Consider the following 20,028-nt stretch of genomic DNA (forward strand, 5'->3'; position numbering starts at 1 on the left):
GTATCGACGACACGCCTTTTTATTTGCGCTCGGTATGTAACAGTTCACGTTTTGATAGTTCAGAGTTTTTCGATAGTTCAGACATATAGCCACTGTTCAGTATACGTCCTCGTTTTGATATAGCTCCCATAGAACGGTGGCGCCTGATTTTCGCTATTTTTGGTGGATTTAACCTCATTCAGCTCGATCGAACGTAACGCCTTTTTTCTTCGCGCTCTATATGCAATAGTGGTAAAATACCCCTCAGCGAAATGTATGTTCCTTCGGGATATGTATGGCAACATTTATATAATTCATAAAAAAAAAAAAATTACTTCTATAAATTGTAGTTGCTATTATCGAGATTTTGCTGTATTTAAAAAATGTATCTTTACCTAGCTATTCCAAGGACTGAAATCAATGCTCATGAAGTTTCACTTCCCACATTTTGAGATTTTATCCGTAATTATAATATTTTCAAAAATTGAACACGATCGCGGTATTCTGATTCCAATGATGATATTGTATTGTATATCAATAACATTGTCTGATTTCCAATGGATCTTTCTGGAATTTCGATCTTGTGACATCTCAAGTTATCCGGATTTTACTGTATTCCAAAATGTGGAGTTGATCGCGCTGTCTCACTTATTGTTTAGTATTCAGCGTTTATAGCGTTTTTTAGGCACGCTTACAAAATGATGTATATTATCTGAAATAATAAATGTTTGCAAATTTTGTGATGACCGCGATATTTCACTTTTCGCGACATTTCACTTCCGCGAAGACCACTCAGGGTCAAGACAGTAATTACAGTAGTATGTATTGCAAACAATCTGTAAACAATATGTTCAAAAATATCATGGACTTCAGATTTAAAAAAAAAAAAAAAATTGAAGGAGAACCTCCGGTCACTACACTTAGCCGTATTAAAATAGCTCACGACCGCGCTATCCCACTTATTCAAGCTAGTGTTTATATCATTTTTGTGTCACGCTTACTAAAATTATGTATATTAATTGAAATAATACATTTTTGAAGACTTTGTGATGACCGCGATCATTCAGGGAAAACAATCTATAAACAATACGTTCAAAAATATCAAAGATTTCAGATTTTCTTAAAAACATTTTGGGGGAGGACCACCGGTCACTACTCCTAGCCGTATAAAAACAGCTTACGACAGTTCTAATTAATTGAAATAATACATTTTTGAAAATTTTGGGATGACCGCGATTTTCACTTCCGCGACGACCATTCAGGGTCAAGACTGTAATTACCATAGCATTGCAAGCAATTTGTAAACAATATATTAAAACGTATCTTGAATTTCGCGGTTTTCTTAAAAAAATTGTGGGGAGGACCACCGGTCACTACACTTAGCGTGATAAAAAAATAGATTACGACCTATTCTCAGACCTAAAAACTCCACATACACAATTTCATAAGATTTCCCAATCAATTTTTCGGAATTTCTATATAGTGACATCTCAAGTCATCGGGATTTTACTATATTCCAAAATATGGCGTTGACCGCGTTATCCCACATATTGAAGCGAGTGTTTTAGCGGTTTTGTAGTCACGCTTACTAAAATTAGGTATACTATCTGAAATAATACATTTTTGAATAATTTGGGATGACCGCGATATTTCACTTCCGCGACGACCATTCAAAAAAATATATAGCCTATTTTCACCACCGGTGTTCCCAGTACATTATCTGAAATTTTCAAGAAAATCTATTCAGCCGTTTTTGTGTCTATTCGGAACATACAAACATACAAACAAACAAACATACTAACATACACACATTGCCTTTTATATATTAGATGAAATAACTTACTTATTTAGCTGGCCCATTACAGAACATTTGTTCCATAGACCGAACTAAGAAAAGATCTCCAATTCTCTCTGTTTAGTGCTGCGCTTTTTGGAATACCGCGCCTTGTCATCTCTTCATCCACTTGTTTGCGCCATCTATTCTTTGGCATGCCAATTCTGCGTGCACCGCCATGTGGGTCTAATTTATTCGCCGTTTTAGCGGGTTCATCGTCGCTCATTCTTATTATTATCGTGCGCTACGCGTTGCTACTGATTGTAGAGTAGCCCTATATGCCGCATTTTTCTCTTCGGTAGCAGCACGACACTTCTGGTCATACAATGGATTCCTTGGTGGAGGGAAATTCGAAAGGAAATCTGCTAAAGTGGGTCTGGCGGTAAACGGCGAGAAGACCAAGTTGATGGTGCAATGCGTCCATAGAGATCGGGCCAACTGTTGACGTTGGTTCCTACAATTTTGAGGTAGAAAAGGACTTCGTCTACCTCGGCACCACCGTAAACACAACCAACAACATCAGTTGTGAAATAAGAAGAAGAATAGTGTTGGCCAACAGATGCTACTTTGGTCTGAGTTAGCAGTTTAGGAATAAAGACACATCTCGTCAAACAAAAACAACGCTTTACAAAACACTGCACTACCAGTGCTAATGTATGGCTCCGAAGCATGAGTACTTGCGTAAGCATATAAGGCAGTGCTTGGTGTGTTTGAGAGAAAAATTCTTCGAAAGATCTATGGACCAATCTGCGTTGGCGGTGAATATCGACGTCGTATGAACCACGAGCTGTATCTGCTATGCAACGACATCAGTATAGATAAACGTATCGAGATGCAACGATTGCGTTGGCTTGACCATATCATAAGAATGAGCGATGATGAAACTGCTAAAAAGGCGTATAAATACGTGTCATATGGCAGTGCACGCAGAATTGGCAGACCTAAGCTTAGATGGAGCAAACAAGTGGATGAAGAGATGAAAAGGCGCGGTATTCCAGAAAGCGAATCAGTAAACAGAGAGAATTGTAGATCTTTTCTTAGTTCGGCTTATAGAACAAATGATCTGTAATAGGCCAGCTAAGTAAGCAAGTAAGAATAACGACTATAATTTTATTCTTGGAAAATATGTTCGAACATTTCATTATACTAATTAAATTTCTAAAACAATGATAGAGAAATTCCCAGTTTTTGAAATTTATGCAAATTAAAATGCTGTACGTGGTCTGAAGTTAGTGTATCACCTTTGGTTCAAAGCAATGTAACATCTCGAAATATTTGACTTTTCATACCTCACACTTTGATACCACCAAATATGTGCCAAATCGAAATAACGGTTTAGACCCCAAGTATGTTTGGATGAAATTCGTTTCAGACAATTTGTAGTCGGTTTAGCCATGTCCGCCTGGTTGGCTGGTGCTCACCATAACTCCCGAACAATTCAACCGATTCGAACCAAATTTTGAACTTCGTAATATTTGGGCCAAAATTATATATCAATGGAAAATAATTAAAACTAGCATAAAAAATCTGGGGAATCCGAAGAAGTAAATTCCTGAATTTGGGATTTGAGGAATTTCGAAAAAATCCGGGGTTCCGGGATTAGGGATATCGGGATCGTCGTCCCTAATTTGCCGTTATTTGAATGTTATTTTCTTATGAACATGTTATTTAAATGTTATGGAAATATTTTATTAATTTTGACAAAGCATTCGGAGTCGTAGTCGTGGAATAAATTGAATTGGAATCGCCGATTAACCAAAAATAGATTGACTCCGAAGCCCTGATTTGGACCAAATCGCTTACGGTGTTTGAGAGTTATTGTGCTCCCCAGTCAGGTATACAGAAGGAGGAACATTGCTAAATCGACGACAAATTATTTGAAACGGTTGTGGGCTCTAAAACCAATATTTTTATAAGGCACGTTTTTCATCCTATCAAAGTTGGACGTATTCACTTTTTCCTATAAGGCTGAGGGTGTAAAGAAACATCATCATGGTTTGTAGTTCTAGCTTTTTGGAACTTTTGGGACATTATCTCGCGTAATATGGATTTCCATAATTTGTCGACAGTGATATACACTCAGCTTGTGTGAATTGAGACTTTAATCTCTAGCTTTTTGGAACTTTTGGGGCATTATCTCGCGTAATATGGATATCCATAATTTGTCGACAGTGATATACACTCAGCTTGTGTGAATTGAGACTTTAATCTCCTACACATCCGAAACCATTTTTTACCCAAAAACTTAAGTATTCAGGGGGGTTTCAGAATGTTGTGGCCCTTTTCGGAAGTGTGAACTTATAGTACGGTTACATTAGAGATTTTTGCCGGGTTAATCCACTTCATGAGGATTTATTTGACGTTTGCGCTATGGAATTGACATTTGAAACCCAAACCCACTGGGTTAATCCGGGTAAATGTAACCGGAGTATTACCTACAAAAATATAGAATCTTTTAGGGTTTTTATTTTGACGACTGTGGCAGTTCCGAATAAATGTAAGATGTTGAACACAATCGCTCTAAACGGGATCACAAGTAGTATCTTCCGTAAAAATTTCCAAAGGATCTTCAAATAGACCTTATGTATGTGGCGTATGATTGGCGCGAAATTTTATGTAAGATTTGGGTTTACAACAGAGAATTAGCTTGCAATTTAACGTGATGATCAGATAATGTTCAGCGCGTTAAATAGACCAGAACTTTTGTGTGAAAATTTGTAAAGTTTTTAGTGAAATGACTATATGTTTATTCCTGGAATCTATGATAAACCCATATAAGTTATATTCAGAAGAGGAACGTTTGACTCTTTCATTGATGCTAATTATTTTGATGTACGTGGTCAAATAACAGAGTTGCAGCCTAGTATATATAGGGATCCCTCAGTTTTAATTGTGGGTAGTGTAACCTTAATCACATTAGAGGCCGTAGTTTTACTTCAATACTGACAAATGTTTGCACGAGGTAATAGTTTTGGTCAAGGATAGTGTCAATAATTGTTGATAATGATCAGGTAGTATTTAGCGTGTAAAATTTACCATAACTTTTGTGGGAAAAATATCCAAATTTAATTTTTAATAATCAGTAATATAAATTCTGGGGGCATATTCGGATAACTTACGAAAACTAAACTTGAAAACCAACTCTTGAGCTCTCACTTAATGCAAATTATATCAAGGTAGCCGTTAGATAAAGGAAGTACTGTAAAACATCACGATGCGCCTGAACCAACTTTGAATTGAAGATGCTTACACCTGGGAAGTTTTTGCGGATTCTGAAACTACAATTTTCATAGTTGAGAAAAATCAAAACAACAAAACAATAGCGCTTTTTTAATTAATCGCGATCAAAACTCTCATATTTAGGGTTTGTTTTAGGTTTTCACGATCCTATTGAAATAGGATTGGAGTAAGTGTTATAGCTGTGAAAATTCTCTACATGATTGGCCCTTATGATATTTTCGTAGGTTTTAGCAGTTTTGTGACAATGCACTGACTGTATACCCTCTTTATATAACACTGTCATGTACGGCGCGCCCTTAATAACTTTAAATGAAAAGTGCTTACACCTAAGAATATTTGCAGATTTTTTTTTTTTTTTTTTGAAACTGCAATGTTTATAGGTGGGAATTTTTAAATAAATAAATATAGGTGGAGGGATTTTTAAATAAATTGCGGTCAAAATTTACATTTTAAGCGTTTTTAGGTTTTCAGGATTTTGCATGGAAACCGCAAGCCCTATCGAAATGCGACTAAAGAAAGAAATTTCACTGCTACAATATTTTGCAGTCCCATTTCGATAGGACTTGTAGTTTCCAAGCAAAATCCTGAAAACCTAAAAAACCCTAAAAATGTGACGTTTGACCGCGACTTATTTAAAATTCTCTTCCTCGTTTTTTTTTTTTTTTTGGATTTTTCTCAAATATGAAAATTGTTGTTGCAAAAAAAATGTAACCGCAAAAATTTCTTAGGTGTAAGCGCTTTTCATTTAAAGTTAGTTAGGGCGCACCTTACATGACATTGCTTTATAAGGAGGTGATACACTCAGTGCATTGTCCCAATTTAAACTTATATATCGCAAAACTGGTAAAACCTTCGAAAATATTATAAAGAACAATCATGTAGAGAATTTTCACAGCTACAACACTTGCTCCAATCTTATTTCAATAGGGCTTGCGGTTTCCATGCTATCTTAAAACCCTAAAACAAACACTAAATATGTGAGTGTTGATCGCGATTAATTTAAAAAGCGCTCCGGCGATTTTTTTGTTTTGATTTTTCTCATCTATGAACGTTGTAGTTTCAGAATCCGCAAAAACTTCACAAGTGTAAGCATCTACTTTTTAAAGTTAGTTAAGGCGCACCGTGCATGACATTGTTTTATAAGGAGGCGATACAGTCAGTTCAATGTCCCAATTTCAACTTCTATATCTGGAAAACAGTAAAACCTAGGAAAAAGTCATAAAAGTCAATCTTGTAGAGAATTTTAACAGCTACAACATTTGCTCTAATTCCACTTCAATAGGACTTGCGTTTTCCAAGCAAACTCTTGAAAAACTAAAAAACCCTTAAAAATCTGAACTTGAATCGCGATTTATTTAAAAAACGCTCTGCCGATTTTCCTTTTGATTTCTATGAATCTATGATGATTCTAGTTTCAGAATCCGTAAAAACTTCCTAGGTGTAAGCACCTTCCGTTTAAAGTTAGTTTAGGCGCACCGTGACATATATATGTATATGTGGTTTCTTTTATAGTTTAGCTTTGTTTATAAAGAACTACGTGTACCTTTCATGCTACAAAATTTCGCAACCATGATAGAAAAGTATTAAAATCACGATAGAGGAATTCTTTTTTTTTTTAATTGATGCATATTACGATGCTGTTTGGGGTTCTGAAGTTTTTAAGCTACCTTTGATTAGAAGTAATGTAATACCTCGAAATATTGATCTCTTTCTTTGATCGAATCGGATAATGTCACCAAAAGCTATTTTTAAATGCGTTTGGTATTTTTTTTTTTTTTTTTTCTTAATACAATTTTTAATTTTTTGAAGAAATATGTATGTATATGTACCCAAAATGGTCCATCTGTCCATTACGAAATAATGAAAATAATATATAACGTATCGCAATCATACATACATATATTCACACAATATCCCCGAAGGAACAAGGGAGACTTCGCAATCATATAAATAAATTCCGCGGAAAAACTAGTGCCAGGGGAAGTGGTGTGGGCTATCACATAGTCGGCCCCGTCCGACTTTAGCTCTCTTTTACATGCTTAAATAGTATCTCTAAGTATAAAACAAACATTGTTCCACAACATCCTATACGGGACAAGGGAGACTTCTAAGTATCTCTATAGTTAATAAAGCAATATCTCCTTTGGTAAAGAACTTACATCCCCTTCTTGTAATGGAGTAAAACTATCCATAAATGTTGGGCTATTTCATAAAAAAATTAGCAAACATTACATTTGTGTAGTTTATTGATTTCTCTACATAAATGTATCCAAATAAGGCACACACACCGCATGTTCTTTTAAATGTTAAAACAAATTGTTCTTGGAAAATATGTGGGTACATGATACCATATATACGGCGGTTGATGGTGGTCTTGCGGCTGCAGAACGATATTAAAAATTGGATCCTTTAAATTAATTCTTAAGTGCTGTATTTCTTTGAGAATATGAGAATATGAAACTACTATGAGAATACGAAACAAACTCATGTGAATTTTAAATCGAATTGAAAATTACTCAAACTAGTACTATGGGTCACACCCATGGAGGATAATGTGGGGCGATTTGCATTTGCTCAAGCATTGCATGTTCAGATAAACCGCATGTAATCGCATTTGTTATTAATATTCTTTATTGCCGTTGTTGATGATGGTGGGGTGGGGTGGGTTGGTGTTGCTTATATTTGATAACCACAAGCGCAGTAAAACTGAGGCTGCTGCTGCTGTTGCCGTAACAACAATAACTGCCGCATTTTGCACAAAAGGCTAAACATAAGAAATTAATTAATTGCATTTAAGTTACATAAACACGTTATTATCTTATGAATTAATTTAGCACAGAAACAACAACTCCAAGAAAAAAGCCAACAAAACGAAAATCTCAAAAGACTAATCAGTTATTGTTTGGAAGTCAAGAATTACGAGGGTAATTAAACAACCTAACCAAGTATGCGGGAATTCGTTTGAAAACAACAGCAAATTTCAATCTGACGAAAACACGTGCTACCGAAAAACATTGCTATGGCAGTAATTAACATAATCGTTGTTTTTGTTTCTTTTAATTTTTCACCGTGACATGCAATACTGAGGACACCAGTTGTTGTCGGGTAATAGGTATAAGTAATTGTAGTTGAATTCGAACTAAACATGTACATAATTACTTAGGTGACCCGACACAGAACATTTTTACATAAGCTGAATTAAGAATAAACTTCATAAGGAAAATTGGATCATTCAAAATTTAGCTTAAATTTTGCATATCGGAAATTTTTTTTAGAATACCAAAACATGGACATATGCTTATCTGAAAACTTTAATATTTCTTAATTCCTTTTGGTAATGCTATAGATATATTCTCAGGGTTATGAGTAGAGTATTTTTTCGAAACAAACTGTATGTTCGAAACTGCACTTGCTTTGAACATTACTGCATGTACTCCTCTACCAAATATAAACAAGTGAGCCAAGGCTATAGTCGGGTCGGGGCCGACTATGTAATACCCTCATAGATGGTCTGTCGGAAATTATGACGTATCTGACATACATTTCTGACGTATATTGCATACGTCAGAATAGTCGTAAACCTAGCCAAAAACAAGGTTTTTGGCAGAATATAGAATCGAATTTTATAACCTAAAAATCGACGCTTTTTCATAATAATAAAACTCATTTTTATACCCTGCACCATATGGAGGGTATAATTAAATTTGTCATTCTGTTTGTAACACATCGAAATATTCGTCGGAGACCCTATAAAGTATATATCACGAATATTGTCAATTATTTCATATTCCATTTCAGAAAAAAAAGGATAAATTTTTTTCGCGTTACATCAACGATATTTGATATGTAGGTTAAGAAAAAAATTCCCAGTACGAATCTGGTCGCGAGCCAATTTTTTGTTGTTGCGGACAAAAGTTATGGCGGTTTTATTTCGCTTTTTAAGATAGAAAATATTATAAAAACGCTAATTATTTTAATAAGCACAATTGTTACAAAAAAAGTTCTCTCGAAGTGACTTCAGCGAGTAGATTGCATAATACCTGCAAAATGTTACACAGAATTCGCGGAATAAAATTGATAAATTATTGAATGTAAGTCAACTTTTTTTTAAATTAAGGCCCATTTAGAGGCCATAAAATTACATAAAAATTTGTTGTGGATCAAAACTTCACGACGAATCAAATGAGGCTACAATCATACAGATTGGTGTTATAGTTTCGATGTTACACCCAAAATAAGCACAAATTTTGGTCAAACAAATAATTTTTTGTTTGAAAAAATATTTTTTCACATGCATTATGTAGTAAAAAATATTGTAAAAATCTATAGGAATACTTCTTTCATTTTGCTTAAATCTCCCAACAAAATAGATGGATTTTGCTTTATTGACATTCATATTAAAGCTTTCCCATTAGGGAAGGTAATTGAGTTGATTGGGATATATCTCAAAGCTTCTGAAATGGAAATAGAGGTCAAATAACCCATTTTAATTTATATGCATTTTAAAATACGTGTAAATCGCGTAAATATCAAAATCATTTTGTCCGCATGTGATTTTCATGTACAGCAAGACCACATCTTTTAAGTTGTATATATTTTTCGAAATTTAATTTGGAGGCTAAGATGTAGCATCGGCTGCATCCTAGCATTAAAAAACCTATAAAATATCGCTAATTTGCGCAAAGTGCATACAATGTTTGTCCGCATCCGATTTCAGTGTTCACCATGAACATCTATATCGATATATATCTATTTCAAGGCGGTCAATAAAGAACCGTGGATGTAGCATCGCGCACTATTTTTTGGGATAAAATGAATGTAGCTCCCTTATCAGTGAAGTTTCAAAATCTCTGTTTCCGCTAAAACGAAGATGCTGCACTAGTTTTTTCATTGCAATGGAAACGATCCGCAAAAAACGCGATAAAATACGCGATATTTTCAAAAAACAATTTTAGGTAATTTGTCTACTTTGGAATTTCTCGTAACTCGCGTTTCAGTAGATGGATTTTCACGAGAATTGATTTATTGGATCCGGAACGTAAAAAACTAAAATGTGCAATGGAGTACGAGGTATTCTAGAGACAATTGCAAATATTAGACCCGAAAAATATGATTTTTAGAAAAATGTTCACACAAAATTTCCGCATTTGGATGCAGATTTCTATAAAGCTGTGCAGACTACATTCACAATATACGTATCAAATAACCCAGAATCGCAAGTACTACAATCCTATATATGATTTTTTGAAAAACCTGTTTGCGGAATGAAATTAGAAGAAAATTTTAAAAACCACTGTAAATCTGGCTTCAAAATGTCAGCATCATTTAATGGTAGAAGCAGTTCAAATTTTGAAAATTAATACATTAGTGAGATAATCCTTATTTAGTTTGCTTCTACTTTTACTTTGACAGGAAAATCGAGAGAAGTGAGGTTTACTCACAAATCGAGAGAAAACAAAAAAAGACATGTTGGCTTTAACACATTTTTTAACGTAATTATAGCCACAGCTTCCATGCAAATTATCTTTTAAGACCAATATTTTTAGCAACGTCCAAAAACATTTCATTTTATCCAAAAATATTTAAAATTTTGTTTTCTCAAAATAGTCTGGCTTAATCCCATTGTTGTTGTTTTAATATTTTAAAACAACTATTTTATTAGTGGAAAAGATTTGGCATTGTTCGCCAATTTGTATAATATACAATCACAAGTCGCGTGTTCTAAAAGAGTAAACCTTGGCTTCAGCTATGTTAAATTTTCAAAAATATTGGTGATATATTATTGATTAGCATCAAATTCTATGTCGAATTGACCATGTCCGTCTGTTCGTCCGTCCGTCAGTCCGTCCGTCTGTCTGTCTGTTGAAATCAAGATACAGCTCGCAATTTTAAAGATAGAGAGTCAAAATTTGGTACAGAAGTTTTTATAACTTGCAGGATGGTTGGTATTGAAAATGGGATATATCGGTCCACGTTTTGATATAGCCCCCATAGAACGGTACCTCCCGATTTTCGGTATTTTTAAGGTTTTAGCTTCATTATCCTACCACAATGGCTGAAATTTGATACGTAGTCTTCATTAAGGGTGTAAAATTTTCCCCCAGAATTTTGTCGGTATCGGTGCACACCTCCATATAGCCCCCATAGAACGGTACCTCACTATTTTCGGTATATTTAGGGTTTTAGCTTCATTATCCAACCAAAATGGCTGAAATTTGGTACGTAGTCTTCTTTGGGGGTAAAAAACTTACCGCCAGAATTTTTTCGGTATCGGTCCACGTTTTGATATAGCCCCCATAGAACGGTACCTCCCGATTTTCGGTATTTTGAACGTTGTGGCCTCAATATTCAACCGAAATGGCTGAAATTTGGTATTTAGTCTTTAATGTGATATAAAACTGTTCGCCAGAAATATGTCTGTACAGGTCCACGCTTTCATATTGCCCCATTTCTGACTAAAATTCGTCGGTATAGGTCCACGTTTCGATATAGCCCCCATAGAACTGTACCTCCCGATTTTCGTAATACTGAAGATTGTGACGTCAATATCCAACCGAAATGGCTGAAATTCGTTATTTCGTCTTCCAAGAGTTATAAAATATTCCAGAAGAGTATTATCAATATAGGTCCACGTCTTCCTATATCCCCATAGAAGCGTACTTCTTGATTTTCGGTATTTTTTAAGTTTTAGCCACATTCTCTTACCGAAATATAGGAAATTTGGTATTTAGTCTTCTTTGAGCCTAAAAACTTTCCGTCAGAAATTTGTCGGTATAGATCGACGTTTTGAAATAGCCCCCAAAGAATGGTGCCTCACATTGTTTTACCGAAATTGCTGAAATTTAGTATTAAGTCTTCTTCATACACGAAAGGAAACTAATTATTCCATTTTACTTCAATACAACTTGTGGTGGAGGGTATAACAAGTTCGGCTCGGCCGAACTTAACGCCGTTCTTACTTGTTTTATTTCTTTTGAGATCCTATATAGTCGGACGGGGCCGACCATGTGATACCCTACACCACTACCCCTGGAAATTAGCTATCCACAAATCAACATTTTTTATGGAACAAAATAACTTATTGTAAGAAATAACTTTGTGGATTCTGGTACCGTATCACACCAAACTTAAATATTAATATAATAGTTGTTTTACAATCATCCCAGAAGGGACAAGGGAAACTTCTCTCATATCAATGAGTGAGTGTACCCCGATTCATATTCACTCAAAGATATGGGACCCACAACTTTTCTACGAGTCCGAATGGCGTGTCCTAAGACACCACTTGTAGAGAAGTTTTGCATGGCTGAAATACTCAGAAAATGTCGCCAACATTACTGAATACTATTTTGCGACCGTTGAAAATTTCATGTTGCCTGGCTGGAGAATCGTTTCCAAAAAAGGTGGCAAAGCGACCAATGCTTCCATGTATGTATAAAAATTCAATTGGACAATTAATACGCTAGGTGCCCTTGCAATAATGCAAAAACTGGGAATAAGAAAATGTGGTTCTCTACAGAAAATCCATTATATATTAGACAGTAGGCCCGTTATCTAGTAGACACGTTATTGCAATTTGCATCTTTTCCATTTGTAGGCTATTTTGCCGGAATATGCAATCCAGGAAATAAAATATAGACCAAAAATATTTTTTTTATTTTTCATACATAAATAATGGTCCATTTCACCCGCTATATAATATCAGATCATCATCTAAAATTGTAGGCATCTTCTTCTACCTAAAGTCTTACCTCGTGCAAAATTTCGTGATTATTGAGCTATAATTGCGACCTCTAGCGTGTTTATGATTACACTACAAACAAATACCTGGATATATTAGGCTATAACTCTGTTATCTTATCATGAACACTAACACAATTGACTCAATAGAAAGGTCAAGCGTCCCCCTTCCAAGTAGAGCTTATTTGCCCGGAATGTATCTTCTAGGAATAAAGATATAAGTTGTATACTACAATTTTTTACAATTTTCACACAAAAGTGGTGATCGCCATCTCAAATTGCAAGCTTCTTCTTTGTCATATACTCTTACCTTATTTAAAATTACAGAGCCGCTACAAAATTGGATAAATATTATGTTTTTGGTCCATTTCACCCGCTAAATGTTTCACGATCATCACCAATAAAAATAGGGATCTATTCTGGTCTGAACCCGACCTCCATACAAAATTTCTTGACGATCGGTTCATAATTGCGGCCTGGAGTTTGATTAGAATTTATAATGGGTAGACGGACAGACGGACGGACACACATCTCAAAATCGCTTGATCTCGTCGAGATATGAAGATTGGTATACCAAATTGAGGGTCTCCGACGAATATTTCGCGGTGTTACATGAATTTTCCTTGCCATATACAAAACTTAAACAAACATAGTTGTGTAGGGTATAACAAGCAAAGATTTCACTCTTAAATATATATGTACATTTAATATATTTTTTTATATTATATGGGCATTATACATATATTTGTTTCTGACTTCGCCAGCAAATACTTTGAATCATACGTAAAGTAGTGGTAGTGTTCGGAATATGTATATTGTAGATGGCTTGCTATGTGCGTAATCCAATTTATTCTTCAATTATTTCGGGTTTTAAGAATTAAAATATGAATAAAAATATGATTTTATTTTCAAAACAAATAAGTTTTTTTCATATTCCGACCCCTGAATAATATCCGACCATTACCAAAAACAATAGGTTTTTTCCTCTGTGAGACCCCCATTACCACCCAAAATTTCGTAACGATCCAATCAAAATTGCGACCTGTAGCATGATTACAAAAAAAATATGATTTTATTTTCAAAGCAAAGGTACGCAGGCTCTTCAGTAACAAAGGCCGACATGCAGAATTAATATTAAGTGAAAAATATGATGGTAACCTACATAATTTGAGGTTTATGACGTTTACTACTTTTTATACGTTTTCTACGGGTATATGACGTTTTCGACGTTTACAACCTAAAAAATCATCATACAGACCATCTCTGGATACCCTACACCACTACCCCTGTGCATAAGCTTTTGACTGGTAAAATTCAAAATATTAAAATTGGATTAATACAGTTCAATTTTGTTGAAACGCATTTAAGTGCATCGTCAGTACAACTCAAATAAAAATTGGAAAAGTGGGATGTACGCCAATCATCAATAAAATTTTGATCGTGAGGATCCAGTCAAAATTCCGACCTGTAGTGTTATTGCACAAAAAATGGAAAAAAGGATGCAGTACCGACTATTGCGATATCTCTGTTTTTTGACCACCTATGACAACCTACTTCACATCGTTGCAAAGTTGATATTTCATATTTTCCTAGCCAGGTTTTGCTTTCGATATACATCTTCGAGTAGAGAGATATTCGCTTTGAAATAAAACGTTGGGCTTTTCTCCAAATAAGTTTTTTTCACATTCCGACCCCTGAATAATATCCGACCATTAACAAAATCAATAGGTTTTTTCCTCTGTGAGACCCCCATTACCACCCAAAATTTCGTGACGATCCAATCAAAATTGCGACCTGTAGCATGATTACAAAAAAAAATAAAAAATTGAATGTATTACCGACTATTACGATACGCCAACCTGCTTTATATCATTGTAAATATGGGACTTTCTACTTTCATAGTCAAACTTTGCTTTTGAAAGGTCCCCAACCAAAGCTGTGATATTCGTCATTATTATTGAAATCGCAAAAATGAAAAGTTGTGTTCTATTAGCGGCTAATGCGATATCTTCGTTGTTTGACCACCTACGACAACCTACGTTACATCGTTGCAAATGTGATATTTTCTACTTTCATTTGCTTTTAATATACCCCTTATAGAAGCGGAGATATTAGCTTTGAAATAAAACGTTGACTTTTTCTCCAAATAAGTTTTTTGCCCATTCCGACCCGTTTATATTATCCGACCATCACCAAAATCAATAGGCTTCTTCCTCTGTAGGGCCCCATTAACACCCAAAATTTGGTGACGATCGGATTAAAATTGCGACCTGTATCGTGATTACAAGGTTTAGATGGACAGACGGACGGACGGCCACACATAGCCAGATCGACTCAGCTCGTCGAGACATTCATTTTGGTACATATTCGAGAGACATTCATTTTGGTATATACGACCATTATTTCGATGCGTTACAAACTTTTTGACCAAAACCAACTTATAATACCCTCCCCACGTAGTGGTGTAGGGTATAAACATGTTTATATCAATAGGGTCTAGAGCTTTTCCAAGACCGCAGCAATATTAGTTTTTCTTGTAGAAGTCCACGCTCAGCAAATTTTAAAACTTTACTGTCACCAACTTTAATGATTGGTGAGCACGACAATTCTGTACTGCGATTCTTAAACTAGTTAACGACCGAAATTATCGATAACTGGAACTTTTTGAGATTTTAATTAATTAATTTTTATTTGCTTATAATTTCGATAATTAACGAAATTTTTCGGTAAGATACCGACCAAAATAAAGTCGTCGTTAACCTCTACCGAAACCGCAAGTGTTGTTAACTTTTATTTGAAATTTGTATTCATAATTTTAGTTTTTAATATTGAAGACGACATAAAAAGTTACAGGATCCCACTACTGGAAGGAAATACCAGGTTTATTCCCGAACTAACCGACTTGTCTTTTTGTATACCCTTCACCATAATATGAAGGATATAATTAAATTTGCCATTTCGTTTGAAACGTACTAAAATATTCGTCGGATTCCCTAAAAGGGTATATATGTATTCTAGATAATCATAGAGAACTTTCAGATGAATCTTCACTGCAGCAGCCGATCGCTATATACCTGCTAGTCGAATACCCGAAATAAGACCAAATTTCCCAACAGAAGCGATGAGCTTCGTCGTATGAACCCTGAAGATCCAAGAGTAAGAGAGCTTACTCGTGAAGTCAACAGGCTAGTGGGCGAACATAAGCGGAAAAAGTGGCTAGACCACCTTAAGCAATGCAATATTGGTACAGAATTAAATAAATTGTGGGAAACGGTTTAATCACTCTCTAATCCGGGAAAAAAGGATAACAAAACGGCTGTTACCTTCAACGGTGTGGCAGTAACTAATCCAAAGAGGTGCGCGTGTTATTTTAACCGGCAGTTCATAGAGCACCCCGAGAGTGATAGGGCGAAGAGGAGTGTGCTACACCGTATAAGAAGAGCCCAGCCGAGAAGGTACCACCACAATTTACGATGGACGATGTTACAGATGCCATCCGAAATAGATGGTAATCCTTAAGCAACTAGATAAACCCGGAGTTGAGTATTTAACAAGTGTCCTCAACCTATCTTTAGCCACCCATATTGTGCCAGAAGCCGGGAAAGTTGGCAGGATGGTCCCGCTACTGAAACCTGGCAAGGATGCCACCAGAGGTGAATCGTACAGGCCGATTTATTTCCTGTCGCCAGTAGCAAAAATCCTAGAGGCACTACTCCTCCCCACGATGATAAGCTGTTTTCCAGTTGCCCAACGTCAGCATCGATTTCGGATCTGGATAAGTTTCCCGAACTGATTGGCTAACTGGACGAGTGTACGCGGAAGAGAGGACTCAGGAGTTGATGATACCTCAAGGAATTCGGACAATTATACGCGAAGGGTTGTTCCAAGAGTTACGAACACTTCACGGAATCTGAAAAGGTTACGCGAAGACCCAAGAGTTGCTGAGACTTCAAGGAGTCTGAACCAGGATACTCGAAGGGGTTTCAAGAGTTGCGAACACTTCAAGGAATCTCGGCAGGAGTACGCGAAGGAGTTCCAAGAGTTGCGAGCACTTCAAGGAATCTGGACAAGAGTACGCGAAGGAGTTCCAAGAGTTACATACACTTCAAGGAATCTGGGCAAGAGTACGCAAAGGAGTTCCAAGAGTTGCGAACACTTCAAGGAATCTGGGAAAGAGTACGCGAAGGAGTTCCAAGAGTTGGGAACACTTCAAGGAATCTGGGCAAGAGTACGCGAAGGATTTCCAAGAGTTATGAACACTTCAAGGAATATGGGCAAGAGTACGCGAATGAGTTCCAAGAGTTACGAACACTTCAAGGAATCGGGACAAGAATACGCGAGGGAGTTCCAAGAGTTGCGAACACTTCAAGGAATCTGGGCAAGAGTACGCGAAGGAGTTCCAAGAGTTACAAACACTTCAAGGAATCGGGACAAGAATACGCGAGGGAGTTCCAAGAGTTGCGAACACTTCAAGGAATCTGGGCAAGAGTACGCGAAGGAGTTCCAAGAGTTGCAAACACTTCAAGGAATCTGGGCAAGAGTACGCGAAGGAGTTCCAAGAGTTACGAGCACTTCAAGGAATATGGACAAGAGTACGCGAAGGAGTTCCAAGAGTTACGAACACTTCAAGGAATCGGGACAAGAAAACGCGAGGGAGTTCCAAGAGTTGCGAACACTTCAAGAAATCTGCAAAGAATTAAGTATCACCACTCTGACTCACCTGGTTATCTGTAGCTATTTAATTACACTCGGTTGAATTCGCACACTTGTTACTTTGACTTCCTTTGAAACTGACTGATCCCCTTTCGATTTCCTCCGGTCCTTTTATAGGAAAACAGTCGGTACCTATTACCCAAGAAATAATTTAACAAAAACCACGTGCCATTTCTTATAAATCAATATTATTCAACACATACAATTCAAAATACCCTAACAACAACAAAAGGTGGGGACAAAAACAAACGAAGTGACTTTTGTCGTCACAGCGCAATTATCAAAAAGGTCAGTCTTGTAGAGAATTTTCATAGTTACAACATTTTCTTTTGTCCTATTTCGATAGGACTTGCGATTTCCAAGCAAAATCGTAAAAACCTAAAAAACCCCTAAAAATTTCAACTTGAATCGCGATTTATTCAAAAAGCGCTCCGGCGATTTTTTGTTTTTTGATTTTTCTCATATATGAACATTGTGGGTTCAGAATCCGCAAAAACTTTCCAGGTGTAAGCACCATCCATTTAAAGTTGCTTCAAGGGCACCGTTTTAAGTCTCCGCGCAAGCCCCAGCTATTTGTGATAAGTAGACAGCGGAATCCTATGCAAATGCATATATGGTTAGGATGGTAACATCTGATTAGACAGAAATTCGTTTTATCGCAAAATAAAACGAATTAGGCCCAAAAATTTTTGCATATCTTGAACCTTTTGACATATTTGCATAAAATGAGCATATGTAAAACCACATGCAAGGAGTTGTGGCCTGAATATCCCACCGAAATGACAGAAATTTGGTATTAAGTCCTCGTTGCCCCCATAGAACGGTACCTGCCGATTTTCGGTATTTTGAAGATTGTGGCTTTAATATCCCATCTAATTGACTGAAATTTGGTATTTAGTTTTCTTTGGAACTATAAAACTTTCGACCTAAAATTTGTCGGTATAGGTCCACGTCTTCATATAGCCCCCATAGGACGTTACCTCCCGATTTCGGTATTTGGAACCTTGTGGCCTCAATATCCCTCCGAAGTGACTGAAATTTGGTATTAACTCCTCCTTGGGGGTATAAAAGTTTCCACTTGAAATTGGTCGGTATAGGTACATCTCTTCATATAGCTCCCATAGAACGATACCTTCCGACTTTCGGTATTTTGAAGGTTATGGCTGTGGATATACATTTCTCTATTTTATTGACTTGTCTGAAGAGAATTTTAAACAGAAAAACTGTACTCACAAACTTTTTTGTACCTATTATTGAAATATTTGTTGCATAACAAGTATGTAAAATGCATAAATTTTGCATATGTCATATGTTTCGATTGCAATTTAATCAGAAGTTAAAAATATGCCCATTCCCAAAATTTGACATGAATCGGACCAAAAATAGGGGTTGCATAAAATTCCGCTGTCTGGTGATAAGATCAGATGTAGGAACAAGGTTCTTAAGCCGCTGGCCAGCAGAACGCTTGTTGTCCTCTTACAAAGCAATAGGCCGGTCTGTGGTAAGCTATGCGGCGCCAGCTTTGTATGCAAATGTTAGCGCTACGCAATGGAAAAATATTCAAACCTGCCAGGGTGCCTACTCATGATACCAGTGGACCATCTTCATGAGGAGACCAAGGTTTTACCGGTACATCAGCACAACGGGATGTTGTCGATTCACAACACCCTGCTTGGTGAGCATACCTGTCAGGATTAGATAGCATTAAGGATAGCATTCACTCTGAGTCAGTTGCGCAGGCAGTCTGAGATACAGTGTACTGAAAGAAAAATGCTTCGTTGTATCAATGAACGGGTTTCATTGATTATTTTTCATTGACGCTATGATATGTTACATTAATAGAATGAAAACTTTCATTCATGCTATGAACCCTTATCAGATAAATTACTAAACATTTTTATGTTTTTCAATTTTACTTACAGATGACAACGGCCAATAGGATCATTAACTTCGTTGAAAGTAAGTATGAAGTGTTTAATGTGAAAAGAAAAATACAAATATTGAGTGAACTATTTGTTTTTATGTAGTATACTAACATCATGGACGTACACAGCGGATGAATCAGCGGCAAAACTTGAAGGTAAGTTATTATTTAGAAAACCAGAATTAAAAATGACGTGTTGTCAAATAATTACAATAAAATGAATTACACGTATTTAGCATTGACTTATTTTTTCATTACGGGAGTATAAAATGACTTCATAACATAAATGAAATCTTACGTTAGATCAATGAAATGTGTCATTGATTTTGAACCAACGTAAGGCTTCATTGTATTAATGAAGAAGATTCGTTGCACTAACGAAACAGTTTTATTGCAATAATGAAAATATTTCATTGCATTAATGAAAAAGTTTCATTTCATTAATGAAAAAGTTTCATTACATTAAGAATCAAGTTTCATTCCACCAATGAAGAAGTTTCATTGTATTAATGAACAAATTCGTTAATTTTACTTCAATGAAACTTTTTTCGTTGATGAAATGAAGCTCTATGTTGGTTCAAAATCAATGACAATTTTT

General features: G+C 35.9%; 1 long non-coding RNA gene across 1 annotated transcript in view; it reads left to right on the forward strand.

Moving 5' to 3' along the window:
* The window catches only part of LOC141390692 (uncharacterized), a 29,464-nt gene extending 10,025 nt beyond the window's left edge, over window positions 1-19,439 (forward strand). Inside the window, exon 3 of the long non-coding RNA XR_012409451.1 lies at window positions 19,429-19,439. This is a non-coding gene — a long non-coding RNA (uncharacterized lncRNA). The remainder of the gene's footprint in view (window positions 1-19,428) is intronic.
* The last annotated feature ends 589 nt before the right edge of the window (window positions 19,440-20,028 follow it).

Source organism: Musca autumnalis, unplaced genomic scaffold (assembly GCF_047663935.1).
Source record: "Musca autumnalis isolate F117 unplaced genomic scaffold, ASM4766393v1 scaffold_1, whole genome shotgun sequence".
NCBI classification, from domain to species: domain Eukaryota; kingdom Metazoa; phylum Arthropoda; class Insecta; order Diptera; family Muscidae; genus Musca; species Musca autumnalis.